We start from the raw sequence: 20,706 nt of genomic DNA on the forward strand, positions 1-20,706 counted from the left end.
AAAAAAGTAACAAGAATAGGCACGATGACTATACTTTATCATATGTATCAAACACTGGAAATATGCTAAGAGAGTAGATTTCAGGTGCACTGATCACATTAAGAAAAGGGTAACTACAGTAACACTGTAATAATTATGTATGGTGCCAGGTGAGTACTAGACTTATTAGGAGATCACGCTGTAAATTATATAAATGTCTAATCACTATGCTCAACACAGGAAACTAATATAATATTGAATATCAACTGTAATTGAAAAAAAAGGGTAGTTATGTGAGATGATATGCTAATTAGCTTGATTGCAGTAATCATTGCACTATGCACATATATGTCAAATCATCTGTTGTAATATTAAATATATACAATTTTTATTGAAAGATATATAAATAAAATATATGATAATTAGAAAAAAAGTAACAAAACCCAGATAAAATTAGTTTTAATCCTATATTTTACTTAACCCAATATATTCGCACTACTCTAATCTCAACATGTAATTAATTGATATAAAATTAGCAATGAGATATAAGATATTTACATTTTTTTGTATCAAGTCTTTGAAAACTAGAATATGTTTTATACTTACAGCAGCACATCTCATTTGGACTAGCCACATTTCGAAGGCTCAGTAGTGACATGTACAGGACAGACTGAATTCTGAGGACAGGCTGAGTGCCTGGCACACAGTAGGAATCAAAGACTTGCTGCTTAAAGTTCTCTCTCCTCGAGTTAGAAACTTGTGTCTGTTCTGCTCGGTTTGCAACGATCACCACGTACTGTTAGTCACCCTGCCAGGCGTGTACACGACCCCTCAGCTAATTCACAAGCCTGCAGCCGGGGCCACGGGCTCTGCTTTGATTCTCACACAGAGCACGCTGAGCTACCTATAGACCCTAAGCCTGGAGTTCCATTCCACATCTCCTCGTCTTGGTACATGTTGTTACTTCTGCCGGAATGATCCTTCCACATCACCTTTAAAAAGTAACACCTGTTCTCAGAAAGCACCCTGACCTCTGCCACTTCTCAATGTGACTCAATGCCTAATTTCATGAACATCTTTTATTTGGATTTCTGTGGCACTCTCACAATGAATTTGCTTGTTGGTCTCATTTACTGCCCTCTGAGTTGTTTTGTGTGTGTGTGTGTGTGTGTGTGTGTGTGTGTGTGCATGCGTGTGTGTGCGTGTGCGTGTGTGTGTGCACGTATTCCACGACTTACTGGTTTTAGATGACTAATATCAAACATCATACTGATAAAATTAAAACAGGAATAGTACACAGCATGTGCTATATAAAATGTTAATTTATCTTTATAATTTTGAAAGAAAACAGGGCTTCTGATTTAAGATACACTCTGAATTTATCACTTGCAAAGCAGGTAAATGGTTAAGTGTTCAATATATTGGTCCACTCCCTGGAAAGGGAAAGGGGGACAGAAAAGATGGAATCCAACATTCACTGAGCACTTCTTCCTCCGTTATGCCATCTCATTTAACCCTCATGACCACCCCGCGAGGGACATATCATTACCCTCATTTCACAGAGAAGGAAACAGAGGCTCAGAGACATGAAGAGACTGGTCCAAGACCACACAGCTAGTGAGGGCCCGAGGAGAGACGTGAGTCCAGGTCTGTCTCTGAAGCGGATCCCCAGCCACAACAAAGCTCTAGAGCAGCAGCCTTCTTGTGGCTTCAAACAAACTCCAGCTCAGCTGTGTCTTTTTACCGGTGGTAGAGGAAAGCACAACCCACGGCTAGGCATCTCTCCTATCTCTGTTCCCCCACCAAGATAACCTGCTCCCCTCCCCACCCTGTCAAATATAAAGGGTAACAGAAGATGGTTCCTGACTTTGGCAACAAAACAGGCTCTTGGGGACATGGGGATGGATCAGAACAGCAAGAAAGGCCCTGGGTCTACATCCCACAGGCAGTCAGGCGGTCAGGGGGCAGGGGTCAACTCCAGCTTTTGAGTGCAAAACACAGATTTACTGCCCATCCTGGTTCTCTGAGGAGGCTCTCGTTTTCCCTCTCAGTAAGCATTTCGGCTACCCTCGGTACTGGAATCTGCCTTCACATCACCCAATTGCACACGGATGGTCAGTGCTGTCACAGGTGATCCCAGGGCTGCTGAGACCAACCTCAAGACACGAAAGCGGCCGGCAACAAACTTGGCAGCAGGCAGAGCACTGGAATGTGGGTCTGAATTTGCAAACAGGGACTGATTTTCCCTCCAATCTCTTATTTCTCCATCTAATATGCAGCCGGACAGCTGGAAACAAGAGATTGGCAGGGTTGCTCTTGGAAGCAACTGCTGTCCCGAGAGCTGTGGCTTCTGTCTTTTAAGGGTCGTGACCTCAGAGGGAGGATGGATGGGTTTCCTCAGTCGATTTCTCTGTAGGCTCAGTCTGAATCCATATTACACACCCTGTGGGTAAACCAATCTTTTGAGTTCAGATTTTGGTTTGTTTCATGACAGTCCATGTAACCTAGCATAAAAGTACTCAACATAAAGAAATCAGAATAAAAACATAAATTAGGGACAATTTTTTGCTTTGTTTTGCAATGGGTCTGATGCAGGGCTTCTTTAAATGGCAAGTTTACTTGGAGCACTTAGAATAGAGGTTAGCTTACAGATCTTTTTTTTTTTTTAAAGGAAAAAGCCTGGCAATAGATCATAGCTGCCATTTACAGAGTGATCTCTATGAGATAGACACAGTGATAAATACTATACACGCATTATCTCAATGATTGTTCACAGCAATCCCGAAAATTAAATTGTGGCATTCCTGATGTATAAATGAGAAACCCAAAGCACAAAGAAGTCCAAAGTCATGAGGCAAAATTGCTGCAGTGGGTTCAGTTGTGCCCCCTGAAAAGATATGCTGAAGTCCTAATAGCTGGTACCTGGGGCTGTGACCTTATTTGGAATAGGGTCTTTGCAGATGTCCTTGGGTTACAACGAGGTCATACTGGATTAGGGTGGGCCGAAATCCAGAGACTGATTGATGTTCTTATATAGAGAGAGGTTTGAATGCAGAGGAGAGAGAGAGAAGGAGGGAGGGAGGGAGGGAGGGAGGGAGGGAGGGAGGGAGAGAGAGAGAGAGAGAGAGAGAGAGACCAGATGAAGACAGGAGCAGAGATTGGAATGATGTAGCTGCAAGCCAAGGAAAGCCAAGGACAGCTGACATCCATTAGAAACCAGGAAGCGCAAAGAAGGCTTCTTCCCTGGAGGCTTCAGAGGGAGCGTGGTCCTGTGGACACCTTGACTTCAGACTCCCAGCCTCCAGAACTTGGTTGTTTTAAACCACCCACTCTGTGGTACTTTGTCATGGCAGCCCTAGGAAATGAACACACCTGGGACTCAAATATCAAGTTCTCTGATTCTAAACATACGTCCTCCTCACAGAACATTAAAGCTGCCTGGCATGTGGTTACTGGCATTGCAGGTCTCACTCTTGCCAATACCTGATCCACCTGCTCTTGAGGGAAGCCAGTGAGAGGCATTAGGCAGAGGAATGCCACAAGCTACCCGAGGTGAGTTTTCCAAATCTGGCTGTGAGTAAAGGGCATCAGAGTGGTACAAGGTCACCTGCAGGGGAGACTGTCTAGAAGCCCTGCAATTGTCCAAGGAGAAATTTAGGTAGTTTGGACTCATGTGGTGGCAGTAGAGATGAGAAGAAATTGATTAACTTGAGAAGTATCAGGAAGGGAGAATTGGATGATTGCCAACATACTGAATTTGGGGTAAGCACGATGGACTGTCATCTGTGAAGCCCCGGTTTCTGATCTGGATGGGTGGCGGTGCCATACAGAGAAGAAGGGAACAATTTACTGTGATTGATCTAGACTTGATAGACTCAAGTTGAAATGAATTGGGTGTAGAGTTCTCCAAGGTCATCAGGCAAAAGTCAGTATGAGCCCTGGTGTGGTACCAGACTAGCTATGAGAGGTTGGGCAAATCATTTAACCTCAATGGATTTTGTTTTTTTTCCATCTGTAAAAAGTGAGGGAAATATGTAAGGAGCAATGATAAGCAAATGCTGAATGGTTCGCTTTTATAAAATATTTTATGATTAATAGAATGCTTTCTTCCTGGAACCCTTCAATGACACATCTTATTAATTCCCATTATTTCCAAATGAGGTAGAGGGGACCTTGTTTTACTTCCTCAACTAAACGTAAGAACAATGTGAGGAAACTCTGTGGTATATAGTGGTGAAGGCCCAGTGCAAGCTCCCTCTAATGTCTCAAAAACACAATTTCCTTGCTCTGTCGACGAAACTATAAAGTATCCATCATTTTTAGTGCAGAAATTTAAAAGTTTTGATTAAAAACGGAATGTAAATGAATGAAAGTGCAGCCGTGCAGAGAATATAGATTTAGTTCCAACAATTCGTGGGAACGGCATGTACCAGTAATAAAGTAGCACTTTCTCTTCCCTAATAGTTTTTTCCCCCTCTAAAGGGGAACCATTAAGTTTTGTTCAATACAGGACATCTTGTCCTTTCCCCTGAGGTTACATTACTTGGTGCCTTTCATGGGTTCAGACAGTAAACGGCTCCCTAAGTGGGGCTCTGTTCTTTGCCCAGGACATTTTATCTATTATAAAGCACAGTGTGTCCACACGACAGGTACTATTTATGTGCACATTCTCAGAGCTACACAAACAATAAATTTCACTCTTTTCTTAAAATATATAAAATACTCAGTACAAATTAATAAGGATCAGACACATTTATATTCATATAATTGGGATCTGTTCTTTCTGCTGAGGTATTGGTAAATCTAGCTGCCTCTACTCGTGAGAAATAACTTGATTTCCCTGCCACTTAAAAACAACCTAAATGAGTTATCAGGTAAGACGAGAAAATAAAATCTTAGGAATCATAATGAAAGGAAGAAGTTGCTAAAATAATGACGGAGATCTTGCCAAAGCCATTCCCTTTCCAACCTGGTTGTTTCCCTCTGTATTTCCCTCAGGTGTCTCAACATAAAAACATTTAAAAGTGAACATTTAAAAGTGATTTATCCTTTCTACTCCATCACCCAGACCCATTCTTTCTCCCACATTTCCTTTCTTGGGTAATGATTCCATCATCTAGCAAAGGCCTGGAGCCGTCCTGAGCCCTCAGGCTCACTGCCCAGGTCTGACTGCTCACCATATCCTGGTGATTCCATCTCTGGCATCATGGCTTCTCCTCTTTCCTTTCACTCCATCCCCAGTTTGTCTCTTGGACCAAGCATTACTGAACTTCCATAACAGCCTTTTAAAGGGTCTTTTTACCTGTAGTCTTGGAGCTCCAATTACAGTGGGAGCTTTCTAAATTGCCCTCTCTCTGTTCCTGGGTGAAGCCTTTTACTGGCCCAGAGACCTACAGACTGGAGTGACACCTCCTTGGGATGATGTGAAAAGTCTGCCACAACTAACTTGTCCTCCTGTGAAGCCTCACTGCCCAGCCTACACTGGATATTCCAGCTGTTCTATGCTGCCTGTGGTCTACCAACCACGTCATGCTGCTCCTGTCTGGAAATGTTTCTCTCCACCTTGTAACCCTAGAGAACTATCCTTTAACTCATTGCTAGTTCTGATAGCACTTCCTCCAGGAAGCCTTCTGGGACCTTTCCCTCTCACCCATGCCACCTTAGTACCCCCTTGGAACTTTGAGCCTAATTCTATTCTCGTATATTTCACACTGTATTTACAATGTTTTGATTTACACGTCTATCTACCTGGCCACAGTGGCAGCTCCTTGGATGTGGAGATTGTCTCTAATTCATCTTTGCCTCCCCAGCAAAGTGGTGCAGGGCCTGGACACATTAGATACTCATCAACTACTGACGTGAATTATGATCCCAGTAGCTCATTGCCAAAATTCTACCACGATTCCTTTGCAACTTCATCTCCTACTAGTCTACATCCTCCCAGCCAATTTTATTTTCCAATCTCAGCAGATTCTTATCCTTATTTTATACATGAGGAACATGAGGCTCAGAGCATACAAATCATTCCTCATATTACACTGTTGGTAAGGGTTTGATCCCAGAGCTGTGTGGGATCACACGGCCCAGATGCTCCAGTGCCACCATCGGCTTCTTTCCTAGAATATAAGCAGTAGATGGGGAGCAATTTCTTTAAAGCACAAAAACATTTCCACACCTTCATGTCCATACATATTCTTTGCCTTTCTCCGTAAAAGCCCTTCCTTTCTCTCCTCCACCGGTGGAAGTCCTACTCCCCATGTTAAACTCTAGTTCAAATGTCATTGACTTCACGAAATATTTTCTGTTCTTGCCAGTTTGGAGTAATAATATACATATAATATACAAACATATGTAAACAAATATGTAAATATAAACACACACACACACACAAGCACACGAAGCGACCAATGAACAGTGACGACAGAGCCAGGCCCCAGAGGAGCACCATAGAAAGAACACATGGGCCTTTCATCAGACAGTCCTGGTCTCAAGTGTTCTCTCTGTCACACTAGCTTTGCAACCTTAGGCAAACGATTCAGCCTCTTTGAATCTCTTTCCTCATCGCAACACTTGGGGCAACATTGACTTGTGGGGTTGCGATGAAGAGTAAAGGCCATGGTGCAGGTGGCAGGCCTGGCACTGTCAGTACTTAGTAATGGGAACCTACCACGGCTGCTGCTTCCATTTGTTATTCTGATTCTAAATTCTGTGCTCTTTGCACCACACCACCCTGAGATGCTAGTTTCTGTAGTTCTCAGGACCCTCTCTTCTATCTACCGCTGGTAGGAAGCTTTACACCTCATTCTGCGGCTGCCGACCCAGCAGGAGGATTTCCGAGTTGGAACGTGTACCCTGCTTGCATGCCTCTGTAGATTTCACTGCCTCCTATGTGGCCGGGACAAGTAAACCCATGAAGTGATTGAGGCAACCAAATAAAGCATTTGCTTTTCAATTTCTCCCTAACGTGGCTAATGTGATACTTGATTTCTATTTAATAAACATTGAAGGTTCTTTTCTCACATCCTTATTTCTTGAATTTTCGTTTTTACTCAAAGAAAATCAAAGGCATTACCATAGCATGTCAGGAAGACATCTAAAGATCCCCTTACAATGAACAAAGATAAATACTGCAACTAATTCCTGCTATGTATTAAGTTGGTACAAAAGTAAATGCGGTTGAAAAGGTTAAAAATAATTGCAAAAACCGCAATTACTTTTACACCAACCAAATAGCTCAGACTTGCCTGCACTAAAATAGAACTCTTGTAAAAATGTCTGGAATTAGGAGATTGCCCATCTGAGAGACACTGCAATGGTCTTCTACTAAATACCTACTCACTGTTCACAGAATTGCTATGAATCGACAATTAAGTGATATGGCTAATTCATGGTTCTTCCAAGTAACCAGAAACAGAAATATTCCTTCATAATATGAGAAGTGGGATAAGAAAATTCATTGTGTGAAATGTGCAGCTGTGAATTAGGAAGTTAATACGAATAAATTTTTGTCAGTCTGTACTGTCACAAAACGTACAAAAGTAAAGGTAGTAAAACTTATACCACTGATGGTGTACGCTGAGTTGAAGGAGTTTCAAATGATGACCAGGCAATCATGCCTGAATCCTGGGCCTGCCTCAACACCCTCCAGACAAGAATACAGCCCCCTACTGAGAACAGGGACCAGGAAGAGGGTGGAAGGCAGTCACCCACCCTGTTATCTGAGTTTGTGTTATTATAGGTCATATTACGGCAAGTTGTTACCTAACAACTTGTAGATTTACAGCATACTCATCTCCACATATCAAAGGGAAATAGTGTCCTTAGGTTCTCTGAATGATCCATTTTGATCATTTCTAAGGATTGCATAAAGGTATATACTAGTGCCTCCCCCTTGCACACCTTAGTTATCTATAAAATAGGGATAAAAATACCTTCCTCATAGGGTTGCTGGAGGCCTAAATGAGATATGTTTGTAATGGCCTAGCCAGTACTGGAGACACGTTCATAATAAATGGATGTCATTCTTATCACCACCAGCAGGAACCTTAACTGGTTCCTGTAAATGAAACTATCTAACGTGAGATGATGGGCTCTGTCAAACAAACTTTAACTCAACACATACTAAGTACTTCCTGAACGCCAGGCAATATTATTCTAGCACTGCAGCTACAAACAAAGAATATGACAGAGTTCCTGCCCTCAAGGAGTTCACAGTCTACAGGGAAAGGCAGATCCAGAAATCTATTAACACAGAGAAGTTCTACAAGGGGGGTGGGGTGGGGCTGGGTGTAATGGAAGCAACAGGGGAAGCAACCTAACGCTACCAGAAGTTTCACTTGCACTGAATTTTCCAGGCTGACAGGATGGGAGAAGAACTGGGCACTCCAGATAGAAATCGCAGATAAGCAAAGGCAGGGATGCAGAAAGTGTTAGGGCACACCGAGAGAAGAGTGGGGTTCAGATGGCCCACAACCTGGCAAACTCACTGCTCAAAGGGTGAAGACAGGGATGAAAGGGAAGAAAGCAGACCACGTAGAAATTCTGATGCTGCAGCAGCCAACTTTTTAAATGATTGATGAGCTTCTACTGAAAATCCTAGTTTTTCTTTTGCCCAACTTTTGTTCATTAAAATGACAGTTATCAAGAATGCTTTAATTTCAACTTCTTAAATAGGGGAAATGCAGACAGTTCTTTCTATATAATTTTCATAGACAAAATTATGAGAGGATATATTTCACTTTGGGGGTCGCTTGCCTCTATAATCTTTTTCACATGACCCAAATTTACTTATTTTAAGGGAAAAATGAATGGCTTCAAAACATTTGAAAACTCAATTTCACAATATTGAGAAGTTCCCAAGTAAAACTAGTGATAAATTTCTTTCCATCAAGAGCTGACATAATAAATGCTTAGAAATTTCGGCTAACTTGAAACACGCTAAACAGAAGGCAGGTGTGTGTGTGTGTGTGTGTGTGTGTGTGTGTGTGTGTGTGTGTGTGTGTATGTGTTTCAGAACACTTCCAGAATCTGACTACTTCTTGAAGCCCCTACTATGGCCACCTGCTCTATCACTTGCAGCCTGATAAGTGCAATAGCCTCTGAATTTTTTATTGGTCACCCTGTCCTGTCCTCCTGTCCCACTTAGCTTGTTTTCATCAGAGCAGCCAGAGTGACCCAATATAAATTGCTGTCAGAACAAGTCTCCCCTCTGTTGAAAACCTTCCGAAGAGCTCCCTATCTCAGAGTAGAAGCCAAATCCCTTACAGAGACCCTCCAGGTCTACGAGGGTCCTCTACCCCCACCTTACCTCTCTGATATCACCTGTCCTTGCTCATGTTTCTCCAGCTACTCTTCAGGGTCTTGACCTTGATCTTCCTTTCTGGAATGCGTTTCATCCCAGCTGTCCAATAGAACCCAGTACCCTCTGAGTACTGAGAGGTGCTTCCTTCAAGTGTTTGCTCAAATGTCACTTTTTCCAAGGAGGCCTTCCCTGACCACCTTATTTCAAATTTCAGCCTCCCTGCCCTCCAGCATTCCTTACTTCTCTTTTCTGCTTCATGTGTCTCTCTAGCCCTTCTCACCTTCTAAAATCTTATCTAGTTTACATTTCATTTCATGTCATTTTTAAAATTGTATTTTATGGCCTCCTCCTCTAGAAGGTAATCTCTAAGAGGGCAGGAATTACTATTGTTTTTGTTTACTGCTATATCCCCCAGCTTGAGCCAGTGGGGTCTGGGGTACAGTGAACCACCTGTGGTTCAGAGGAAAAATTATGTTTCACTGGGAGTTGGGAATCTCCATTTCCCTTTGTCTCTGGTTCATATTGCTCAGCTAAAAGAGATTTTGGTGGCAAGACACCCTCTATGTAGCATAACCTTAAAAAAGAAAGTGGTGGCCAATAATTGAGCCTGTTAATATAATAGTGGGTTTGGCTGTTATCTTTGCTCTCAATTACGTGAAGATCACAAGCACACACTGAGGATCTATAGATTAATGAGTGGGGACAAGTCATTTACTTTTATTCTCTAGAGACTCATTTAGTCAATCTTTGTCTGGAAAATAGTACGTTATGTTTGCAAACTATTTGCGAGGGGAGTGACAAATGCTAGTTTGCAAAAACAACCACTTCATGCAACGGAAATAGGTGCTGATTGATGGGTTTCGCCAGGGTGACTTATCATCATTTCTTCTGCCCAAACCCACTAGCTTCATTTCACTGTTGACATTTCCCAGGCAGGTCTCTCTGCCACAGGTTAATTGGAACTGGGACCTAGATAGGGGCCTCTGAAACTCATTATCCTGCATCATAGATGTGCTTTATGTGAACAGTTACCAGGGGTGAGATTCTAATTTTAACAATGCTGACTTGCAGTGGTGACTATCCAGAAATGTTTGCTGGGCCTGGAATAAGATTCTCCATGTCTAAAGCAGCGCACGTGAAACTACATCTGGTGTTCTTGGTACTGGCAGCAGATAGGTGCATACAAAATGTAGGTAGCTGAGTGCAAAACCTAGGCCATTCTGTAAGCCCAAATGGGAGAAACGTGACCCTAAATTAAATTACGAATGAATATAAGATGGAATAAAGATGTCAGTTTCCTCTAACAGTAATCCTCTCTTTTACAGCTGTTTTCCCCTTCCTTAAATTTTAACTAAAATGCCAAAGGGGGAAAAACTTCAATATTAAACCTCACAAGTAGAACAGTCTCAATCCCTGTGGCCATGGAATACAGAAAACCCCATAGGAAAGGCCCGTTTCCATGGCAAAGTATAACCAGCACGTGACCTCGTGTGACGTGGCAGCAGTTCAGGGAGCTGGAGAAACACAGTGTATGTAAACACAAATGCACCATAAGAATTAGCCTGGCATCTTTAATTTGGGATCAAAGAGATACATTTATAATTGATCTTAAAATATATAATTGTCAAAACTAATTTGTACTTATGCTAAGCAAGTGATGGAAGATATGGGAAGATTTTTGAAGATAGAGCCCAAAGGGAAACCCCGGAAAAAGTAACGGATTGCATCCATTTTCCATTCTTTCCACTTTACATACGTATTGATTGGCTGTACTGTCTTAGAGTGAGATGGATTAAAAAATAAAACAAAACTGAAAGCAGCTTTTTCCAGAAAAAAAAAAAAAAAAAGAAAGGCAGATTAACTAAGGTTGCAGTAAAGCCAGGAATCCACAATGAATATTCAGCTTCACAAACCTCTTTCCTAGTAGTATAAGGCTGATGTAAAATTCTAGTGCAGAGCATTTGCCAGAGAGGAGAGCAAATCACATTAAAGAACAATAAATTATCTACGGAGTGTTTACTGCATGCCAGACACTATAATAAGCACTGTGGTGAAAACACTGAAAGCAAAGCCCCCCTCAGTGAGGAGTTCAGTGGGAGAGATGAATGGATGTGAACAATTACAAAACCGGAAAGTGGGAAATACAGGTTTTCATTCACAGAGTGTGACGGGAGCCAAGGGCCAGGAGTGACCGCCTCAGCACAGGGAATTGAGGAGGTTTCAGGGAGACGACATGGATGTCGAGCTGTATTTTGAAGGGTGCAGAGGAGTTCACTGTCCTTCTGGGAGTGGAAGGGTCTGGAGAAGGTGATGGCCATTTGATCTGGTCACATGCAGCCGTTCCGATCAAGTGGCCCTCATCATACACTCCGCAGATGGCAGGATATCCTGCCTGCAAATTGTGCTCTGCACTTGTGTTTTCATCTCCAAGAAATGCATTTTTATTTTTTCATGAAAGCTGCGGTCAACCCAACTTCATTAATTAAACAATGTCCAGGTCATTTCCCCACTTCTATTAATTGGAGGCTTCCCATTAGAGCCTCTGAAGTAGCAAAGATCACTACACTGGATGGTGGGTATCTAGGTAAAAGCAAACAGAACTGAAAGTGTATACAGACAGGGCAGCTTTCCTGTGGTTAAATAGGGCATTTAAAAACATTTGTTGGGAAACACATTTAAGAAAGCTTTTGGTGATCTGATGCCCAGGAACCAGGCTGGGGGCCACTGGTCCTAGGTACATGGACTCCACACACCTCTCTGTTTCTCCCACTTCCTGGAAGTTCCTCCCTCTCTTTGGCCCCCCCTTCACCATCTCCACTTGGAGGGTAGGTAGCGCTTAGGACTCTATGGATACAAGCAAAACAAACTATCTGGTTATCACGGAACAGGAAATTTTTCGGAGAGAAATGGGGGAACTCACTGGATCAAAAGAAAATCATGAATCAGGTTTAGAAACAATAGGCGTAGGGTCTTCTGGGGTCCCGGGAAGCAGGCTCTGATGGGTAGTCCCCATCAGTTCCAAGTCTTTTTTTGTTTTTGTGTTAATCCAATCAAATTTCCTAGGACAAAAGACAGAGTCCAGGAAAAAGGCTCAACAGAAAGACAGAGTCTTCCTTCAACTGTGTGATTCATGCTAAAAGAAGCAGAGATCCGGTCTCTCCCATAGAAATCAAGAAGCTGCACCTCAGGGAAGAGCAGCCCCCCTCCAGTGGGGTCTCCCTCTAGAACCAGGGTACTGGCCTTAGAGCAAACCTCCGTTCGGGAAGTCCTGAGGGTGCCTTTTGGCCAAAATGGTCAAAACCAGTTTTGGAGATGGTCAAGGGGAGATTGTGCACGTTTCCTCAAGCAGTCAGTACATGTGTCTGGGGAGGGAAGCATTTTACAGACCCATACTGTAACTCTGCAGGACAGCACCACAAAACTAAGGAAGGTGAAACCCTGCATCTATTTAACAGGCCGTGGCAACCCTTGAACAGTTGGGGGGCTCCAGGTGGCGAGTTCCTTCTAAACTTGTTGAATAGAGTTCTTTCCACTATGGAAGCTGTGTGGTTAGAAGAGTAGTAATAAGAACCCTGAAAAAAAAATCCATCCCAGAAGATAATAAGATTGCAGCATTGCAGAGCTGAGTTTCTAACAGGGCTTTACACTGACTCCACCATGGCAGCCGGGGTGCGTTAATCACTTCATTGTGTTCTGAGCGCGGAATGTGCAAAATGGGATTGTACTCACCCATGTGTACACAGTCCTAAAGTTTCTTCGATTTTATAAGCCATTATGAAACTCACATTTCCCACTCGTCCTAAAACAAAGCTCTCACCTTCACATAGCGTTCCAACCCTTCTTTACGATCTGCTGGGGACACGCTTTCAGACTTTCATCTCCATCTCCATGGGGTTATTTTATAAGCCATATGTGACAGACTCGATGGTGGAATCTATTAGGGTGCACATAGTAAAATGGATGCCTTTAGCCCACGTGGGTAGTCCTATGCATCAGGCAGTGGGTTCCACAGAAAGGGCTTCGGACTTCCTCCTGTGCTCACATTCTTCATTGCGAAACAACTGTTCCAACACGTCCCAGGCCAAGTTTCTCAACTTGTCTGCGAGGTTACAAGTTTTTGACTTCATGGCTCACTTCCTGTTTGGGGTTTTTCCCTTGCTCCTGTCACGTGACTTTAGCATTCACTCTCTGGCTTTGACCTTAGCTCTCTTCCTTGAGTCTGACTCAGGTTCCCACCAGTTACTACTTTCTGCTGTCTTGATTAACATCCTAAGTTATAGGATTGGTTTTGGGCCCTGTAATTTGAATGACAAATACTCCAGTCTGGAGCCCTGCCTGACCCTTGAGATACTTAAATATTCATCACCCTCGCAGTTGACTGGGGCAATCATCCCTATGCCCCCTCAAGTCTCTTCCAGTATTCATGCATTAAACACTATGTAGTTTCCAGTAATGTCTTTCTCTTTTTTCCATTTCATTAAACTGCCAGGCAATATTTTTGTGTGCTTTTGAAAAGCTCTGCAAAGGCAGCTTTCAGTGATGGGTGAAATGATTTCTATAAATAACTTGCAAATCAATTTGTTCAGCTTGGAGAAATCTTAATGAAAAAAGATGCTATTAAATGTGAAAATTAAAAAACTCCATTTTAGTTTAGAGTATGCTACTAATATTCTATGAAAAGAGCCCTAGACTTACAGTAGGGAAAACCTGGGTTTGATCATGCCGGCTTTCTGATTTACTGCCTATATGACTTTAGGCACATCTCAGGACTTCTCCAAAACCTCAGTTTTTTCGACGACATAATGAGGGAATAACATCTCTCTTGTTGTATTGTGGAAGAACCAAAATGAGGGGACACATGGAAATGTTGCTGATAAAATGTTGGGTACCATTTGGCAGGTTGACACATTTTTGTTAAATCTAAATTTGAAAACTACATCTAAAAGTCATTGCAAATAGTGACTGAGGTCTACAGGAAACCACTGGAGATTTTTCCTGTTTTAAAAGAGTTGCACTTCAGTTAAGCTGAGTAGAAAGCAAATTTCCTAAGAATGACTTTGTTTTTATCTTCACTTTAAAGATACAAATCATAATGTGCCCTGGTGAACAACTTTCACTAAGGAAATGCTCCTGGAGTGCAGTTGTAGAAATTTTTTATCATTTTACTGATTCTGGGTTTCTTATCGGTCCCCAACATTCACATCTTTCTCTAAGCCAGAGGAATTTCTCTTATTTTGCATGTCCCCTGATGTCACACTCAGAGCTCCCAGAATTTAAGTTCTCTAAGTCTGTTAATTTGAATAAATATAGTGTCTCCTATGGTTCAGCTGAAGCAAATTGTTAGTGCTACCGCTGAGTACAGGACATGCGGTAGTGCGGTTCAAATCTTATATAAGTTTGAGATTCTAAATTCTACGGGAAAAATTCATGTAAATTTATTAAAACTACAAATTTACAAGAGCCCTTTACTGAGATGGAAGAGAAAGAACATACATTAGGCACTGCATTGATATCAGCTATTTTCCTATTTGTTTTACTTACTACTTCATTCTATTTTCAATACAACCTAATAAAACAAATATCATCATTGCCCCTTTACAGATGAGGTAACTGAGGCTCAGTGTAGCTAATTAAGTGGCTTAAGCCATGGATGGTGCAGCTTCCTAACCAGTCCTCTTTTCTCCAGAGGAGGAAGTGCAGTGGTTATACCAGGATTCCCCAAAAAGGAAAAGAGCAACTAAATCAGCCACTTATCCTAGAAGTTTTTAAAGGTTCGAGCTTCTCTCATGAGGTCAGGTTTTTCACTTTGCTCATTTTAGTCTCAATAAGACAGATGAAACTCTGATGATATGATATTCTCATTAGTAAGGAGAGCTACTGAAAGAGATTTGAATGTTAAAGAATTATCGGGCTGTTCTTTCAACATACCTGACTAATGCTCAGTATATTCATTCTACTACAAAGAATGGTAATGTGACACATGACATCACGTTTACTATACTTTTCAAGGAGTAAATGCCACAGGCTAGTTGATATGAAACGGGTAGGGCTTGTTGGTGTGGCACAGCTAATATTATCATCATAAGCAAAGGTTTCTACTTCGGGCCACCCTCTACTAGGTCTGCTGTTTTTGCCTGCCAGCATCCGTCGCTCCTCTTTTTGGAAATAGTACCTCACGTGTCTTGGAGGAACCCCTCTCTTCCGCCATGAGTCCATTTGAGTTGGGAGGGGATGGAGCCCACCTTCCATTTCATGGGAACAGGCGACTTAGGCCTGCTTAGTCAGTGTATCCACCTTCTGGCCATGGGGACTGGCCGGAGGTTGGCCATTTGACTCAAGCTGGTCAAATGCTGAAACTGTTGGAGGAACCATTGGAAAGAGGCGTTGTCTCACCTATGGGGGTTGCTATGCTGTAAATGTATCTCCCTCAGATTCATATTTTGAAACCCTAATGCCCAGTGTGATATGAGTAGGAGGGGCCTTTGGGAGGTGGTTGAGTCATGAGCATGGAGCTGTCATGAATGGGATTAGTGTTTTATAAAAGGGACCCCTCCTCCCTCCCCGAGCTCTTTAACCCTTGTAGAATGTGAGGAAAAAGTGAGAAGGCGCCATCAGTGAAGCAGGCAGCAGACGCTCACCAGACATCCACTCTGCCTGCACCCTGATCTTTGACTTCAGCCTCCAGAATGGTGAGAAATAAAATTATTAAGCTACCCGGTTTCTGGTATTTTGTTAGAGCAGCCCGAATGAACTACGACAGGGGTGTTAAGCTGATGCAATGAAAGCTAAGAGTTGCTGGTGCCTTTCCTTTCTTATTTACTGTACAAAGAGCCTGAGAATGAAGACAACTGAGAGGAAAACCATGTTGAGTACAAGACACACAGAGAGAGGCAAAGCCCAACTGCACTGCTCGGTGCCTCCTCAGATCCAACCATGCCTGAAGCTACTGGACAATTAGTCATTTCTAGCGTAACGGCTTAGTAGTTTCCTAAGCTACTGTATTTTCTTTTTTCTAATTATTTTTGAAACAAATACAAAAAAATTCTGATTAAAATACTAAGCCTCACTTAATCCTTACACTAACCCTCTAAGGTAAGTAGAATTTCCTCCATTTTAAAGAAAATTAAAGTTCAACAAAGACAAATCACTGAACAAGGCCTCTTTCAAACTCTGGTAGGTGATGAGCCTGGAATTTAGTCGGGTTCCAAATCCTTTATCTCTGTGATTCACTGGATAACACCTAGTGCTAAATAATGGATGTGTGCAGTGCATAGTGGATCTTGGTAGACTGAAAAGTGCAGAGCAGCTGAAGTACAGTCACCACCAAGGAAGGTCTCTTTCCTTTCTTTGTATGTGAGTATGTGTGCGTGTGCCCTGGCAAAAGATAAAAATGTCACTTTCAAGCAACATAGTCACCAGACAAATCTTAAAATAATGAATACCTTTGAAGCTGCCCAAGATAATTTCAGACACCAGAAGCTTAACTCAAGAAGCTGTTGTATTCAACTTTAGTCCACTGGCCACACTAAGATGTCACTAAGAAAGAATGAGAGGAACCCCACATATGTAGGATGCACCTGCATTATAAGAGAAACTTTGGAAGGGTCTTTTATTCACGCAAGCAAAAGGGAAGTGCAAGAGCCAGAGGTCCCAGGATGGATTAGAGCTCAGTGGGGCTGCCTGCAGACCCCTAGTGAGTCACATTCGTGGGACTCCCAGAGGGCAGGCCCGGACTGGGAAATCTATGCCTGGGGAAGAGGAAACCATTTTATGGGCACAAAGAGATGTGAGCTGAGGAGGTAACCAGAAAACTGAGAACCACAGGAAACCAGTCTTCATGGGGCTCATGGCAGCGGATATCTCAATGAAGGCTGTGTTCATTCACCCTTAGTTCTCAATGTGCCACCGTCAGTTTTGCCTTATCTGTGACTGCCTATACCATTCCTAACCTAGTGCTTTTCTGTGCGTGGACTCACTTTTCTTTCACTTAAATACTTCCTTGATGATTCTAGGTAATAAATTTAGAGAAATCATGGGTTTAGTATACAAGTTATACATATTTTTCTAGTATATTTCAAAATAAGCATAATGATTGCAAATGTGTGTTGTACCACCTAAAATGTTTTCAAGTGCCACAGTGGTGTTTATGCCACCCACTCGTTGCAAAATACTAGTATATAGAACACGCACTGGACTTCAAGTCGGAAACCCCAAGTGTGAGGATAAAAGTTCCTCTCCTGACATGCTGCGATTACCCAGGGAACCTCAGATTCAGTGCTATTTTCATGAGCCCCTTCTCTCCGCCTCTCCTCTGCTCAGACCACTCCAAAATCTTAGCTTTATACTCCAAGGGAAGATGGTTTTGCAGGCAAATATTGGAGTAAGAAAGCTGAGTAAAACAGTCACATGTATGGTCTTTTGCAAGAGGTATGGACTCTATTATCTCCTGTTCACAGAAAGAGATAAAGAATGACCAAGGAGTTTACTGCATTTTCCCATCTCTGAAAGCATATGAAAAGATGCTCAGTGTCACTAATCATCAGAGAAATGCAAATAAAAACCACAATGAAATATCACTTCACACTTCTCAGAATGCCCATCATCAATAAAACAACAAACAAGTGTGCACGACAATGTGGAAAAAAGGGAACCCTCGTGGACTGTTGGTGGGATTCCAAATTGGTGTAGTCACTATGGAAAACATTATGGAGTTTCTTCAAAAAATTTGAAATAGAACTACCTTATGACCCAGCAATTCCACTCCTGGGTATTTACCCAAAGAAATCCAAAACTTTAATTAAAAAAGATATATGCACCCTTTGTTTATTGCAGCTCCATTCACAAAGCCAAGACATGGAAACAACTAAAATGCCTATCAATAGACAACTGGATAAAGAAATCATGATATATATATATAATGAAATATTATTCTGCCATAAAAAGGAATAAAATCTTACCATTTGCAACAATATGGATGGACCTAGAGAGTATTATGCTAAGTAAAACAAGTCACACTGAGAAAGACAAATACCATATGATCTCACTTGTATGTGGAATCTAAAAATCAGAATAAGAGAACAAACAAAACAGAAATAGACTCATAGATGAGAACAAACTGATGGTTACTAGATAGGAGGGGGTTCGGGGGTGGGTGAGAAAGGTGAAGGGATTAAGAACTGCAAGTTGGTAGTTACCAAGCAGTCATGGGGACGTACAGTATGAGGAATATAGTCAATAATATTGTAAAAACTATGTACAATGTCAGATGGGTACTGGACTTATTGGGGTTATCACTCTGTGAGGTATATAAATAACTAGTCACTATGTTGTTTTGTACACTTGAAACTAACAAAAAAAGATATTATGCCAAAATTTAAAAAAATAATTTTTTTCCCACCTGAATTTTACAGACACGAACAACATGTCTCGCTTTTGTTTGAGTCCTGCTTGAAAAGGTGGGACTGTAATTTAGATGTTATTTGATGGGGGACAATAAGAGTGCATGATGAAACTGAAGCCATCTATCTTATTAATACTTTTGGTTTTTATTCCTTTAATCACATATTTTAGTTTCACTGTGGATTAAATATGCCAGTAGTAAAACATAAAACATTGTTTTATTTCTGGATTGTAAGAAAAAAGATGCTTTATAGATTTTGTGACATCAGATGAAGTCATTGCTTTTCATTCTTCTAGTGATCACGCTTAATCCACTCAACCTGATTTATTTTTCTTCCTAGCACTTGTCATTATGTGTCATTATCTTATTTCCTACATTTATGGCCTCTTTCCTCCACTAGACTATAAGCTGTATGATGCAAGGACTTTGCATTCTTCATGTAGTCTCCCAACCACCTACTAAAATGATCAGCATATAGAAAGTGCTCAATTAAAAATTGTTACATGAATGAAAGTTGATTAGTGACTGTTTACCATTACCAAATCCTCTCATTTTTCAAGCTGTACAAGCTGTACCCATCAGTTATCAGATCTGAAAAATACATACTTTTTTTTTTTGCCAAAAAAGTGACTTTTGGCAAGTCACTTAACCACCTAAAGCTTTCACAGTTTATGTCTCTGTCTGTAAAATAGACATACTATCAACTCATAAGGCATTTATAAGAAGAAAATGAGGTAACATCCATGAAAGTATTGGCCTTTCTCTGTAAGCATCTGTGTATCTATCCATGTGGCCATCTATGTATGAATGAAACCCTTTGGCATAGGATCTGACCCGTAGTAAGTGTACTATAAATGTTTACATAAGTTTATTCATTTTTTTCATCAATTATACTGTAGAATGTAATTATTTCCTTTCTAATTGTTGGTAGCCTTGTCCAAAACCAAGAACAAGTAATCAATAGATGAAAACATTGCCTTTATATACCATAAATCTTACCCTTTATTTATCTACAACATGAAGAAGTTGAAAAACATGGTGTTCTCCCCAGTGAAGTACATTTAGAGGACAAAAATAGAACAGGACATTGACAGGGCTGATAAGCACTAAAATTGTCTTTTCTGTTCCTCCTAAAAGGTCAGTTTTGTTTTTAAGATGCTTCTCAGATACAGAAAACAGTGCTGGCAGAAGGAGGAATTTGAGTTTTAGAAAGATGATTTCCAAAGCATTTTTCCTTCCTCCTTCCCTCCTTTCCTTCACCAGACTGTCTCCTGCTCGCCTGCTTCACTGCCGTCCTTTCATCCCTCTTTCCTTCATTCCTTTCTTTCTGAGTGTCTTTCTTCATTGGTTAGATTAAATTAAGTTTTTGTTTGTCTTCCTCACATAAGATAAATATCCCAATAAATAAATGAGTGAGTGAATGGATGGATGGATGAATAAATATGTCAGAGGGAGGACAGTCGAGGTCATAGAAGCTTTCTTTGAAGAGCAATGTACATTAACCCCTTCAAATTAGAATTTTCACGACTAAGGCAAAATGAACTGGTTGAAGTATAATAGAGCTGCCCATTGAAACATGGTTAATCAAGGTACTCCAAAAATCCCTCAATCATTACAATGCTCATTCTAAATAAACAGGTTTTTAAAACATTAAGAAAATAATGGCCTTTCCTATTTGTACAGGAAAATAATAAATGATAAAATTTCAACTGATGGGTTAAAGGTATTTCTACAGAATATTATCTTAGCATTTGGCTCAATCACTTCCCATTCAGTTTAAATATCTCCATAAGAGGTATTTTATATGAGGGAAGGGCTACATCAAGATATTAACAGATTATATTTACCTAAGTATTTGTTCTCCTCACCAATGGAAAAATTTCCCTCCACTTTAGTATCTTCTTTCAGAACTGATTTGTTATGGGGGGGAAGCAAAATATTTTTTCTAATACTTGTTCGATTGAGGATTCACAATTTATTTTACTTTTATTCTCTGGTACAGAAAAGGCTACCAGGAAACTAACAG

At 41.2% G+C, this 20,706-nt stretch overlaps 1 protein-coding gene across 6 annotated transcripts in view; it reads right to left on the reverse strand.

Annotated features, from left to right (window-relative positions):
- The window catches only part of SLC24A2 (solute carrier family 24 member 2), a 243,562-nt gene that overhangs the window by 130,585 nt on the left and 92,271 nt on the right, over positions 1 to 20,706 (reverse strand). The gene's annotated exons all lie outside the window — the stretch shown is intronic.

This window comes from Rhinolophus sinicus, chromosome 16 (genome assembly GCF_057876585.1).
Source record: "Rhinolophus sinicus isolate RSI-liver-muscle chromosome 16, RSI-T2T, whole genome shotgun sequence".
NCBI classification, from domain to species: Eukaryota; Metazoa; Chordata; class Mammalia; order Chiroptera; family Rhinolophidae; genus Rhinolophus; species Rhinolophus sinicus.